Below are 2,126 nucleotides of genomic sequence, written 5' to 3' on the forward strand. Positions count from 1 at the left end.
AATCTTGTACAGAATTAAGTTTTTATGAATGGATTCAAATCAAAGTTTTTGGTAAAACACTTGAAAAATCTCAAGTTTTCACTACAAAAACTCCATCAAAATCTTGGAAAACTCCCGATGGAAATACTTTTCAATCAATCCATCCTCCTTTACAAGATATTTCATTCACCCATGGTAAAATAGAAGTGCTGGCTTCTCCACTCAAACGTATTCCTAATCCAAAAGAACGACCTGATTAATCTCAAGTTGTTGCAAAGGATAGCAAAAATATTCAAGCTCAGAACAATTATACAAACATTGTTCTTCAATCTGTTTGTTCTCAACTCAATCGTATCGAATCAAATTCTGAATCTGAAACTTCTACTGCTCAAAAGAGTTCTTTTACAGAATATCGAGACAGTAGAAGTAAAGACAAGAATATTTCAAAACCATCTTCATCTTCACCCATTTTTAAAAATGATGATATTATTCCTACTTTCGAAAAAACATCTCAATCTCTTTCAACAGAAAATGAAGTTCTTTCAGAACTTGTCAATCAATTAAAAAATTTTCATGTTTCAAAAAATATCAACACTATTGATATTGATGAAATCGAATCTCAATTTATTGATGAAAAATCGAATCTCAATTTATTGATGAAAAATCAAATCACATCAATAAACTTAGAAATCCTGATTATCAAAATATTCCAAAATTTTATCCTCGACCTTCTTTTCCAGATCAACTTTTCGAAGAAAAGTTACCTGCTCAAAGATCTTATGATGGTACTTCCGGAGTTGAATGGAACTCAGACGGACTTACTGATCATCAAATCATTAATCTAATGGGACAAATGACCATTTGTTATAAAACCTTTTTGGCAAAAGGCACTTCTAGGCTTCAAGCAACAAATAATATTGTTCTTAGATTCACAGGACAGCTTGGTCAATGGTGGGATAATTATCTCTCAAGTACTGAGAAGAATATTATCTTTTTTGCTGTCAAGCGTGATGAAGATAATAGTATTATTACAAATGATAAGGGAGAACCCATTAACGATAGTTATTCTGTTCTTGGTTTAACTATTATCAAACATTTCATTGGTACTCCAGAAAATCTTATGCAACTTCAAAATAATATTCTTATGAATCTAAGATGTCCAAAACTTCAAGACTTTAGATGGTACAAAGATATGTTTTTATCTCGTATCATGCAAAGACTTGATTGTCAACAATCTTTTTGGAAAGAAAAATTTATTTCTGGACTTTCAAGAAAGTCTCTTTGCTGAAAAAGTGAAGAATTCAATTTTCAAAGAATACGATGATCTTTAAACTCTTACTTATGGTGAAATTATTAATTTCATTAATAAGGAAGCTATCAATTTATGTAATGACTTGAAACTCAAAGCAAAATTGAAATCAGAAAAATCTCAAACTCGAAATGAGTTAGGATCTTTTTGTGAACAATATGGATTTGAGAAAGTCTTACCACCTTCCTCCAAATCGAAAAGAATTTTTCAAAAGAAAATATTTTCAAAAAGAAAATATTTCCCTGAAGAAAACTCTTTTAAAAAGAAATTTTCAAATAGAAAACAAATTCCAAAAAGAAAACCTTCAAAGAATTTTCAAAAGAAAGATTCAAAAATTACTTGTTGGAAATGCAACAAAACTGGTCATTATTCAAATAGATGTCCTCTCAAAGAAAAAATTAGTACTCTTCAAGTTGATGAAGATACTAAAACCCAGCTTCTCAATCTTATTCAAACTAGTTCTGAAAACGAGTCTAACTCTGAATTAGAACAAGTTTTTCTTAATCAAGAAGATTCTGATTATGAATCTACTCAAAATTCTGATTCTTATACTTCTTCAAATAGTAAAGAAATTTGTGGTTGTAAAACTATAAATGTCTTAACAGGAGAAGAAGAAATCATCCAAAATATCATTGATAGGATAGATAATCCTAAACTCAAAAACAAGTTTTCATCTCTCCTTAATTCCTCTACATCAAAAGAAAATTTTGATGATATCAATATTACCAATATTCTTCGTCGTGCTCAAAAAGAACTTTCAAAAGGTTCTAAACCTTTAATTCCTGATCTTCAAGGTGAAGTTAAGGAAATGAAATCTCAAATTTCAAAACTCGAAAAA

This window comes from Olea europaea, chromosome 2, assembly GCF_002742605.1.
Source record: "Olea europaea var. sylvestris chromosome 2, O_europaea_v1, whole genome shotgun sequence".
NCBI classification, from domain to species: domain Eukaryota; kingdom Viridiplantae; phylum Streptophyta; class Magnoliopsida; order Lamiales; family Oleaceae; genus Olea; species Olea europaea.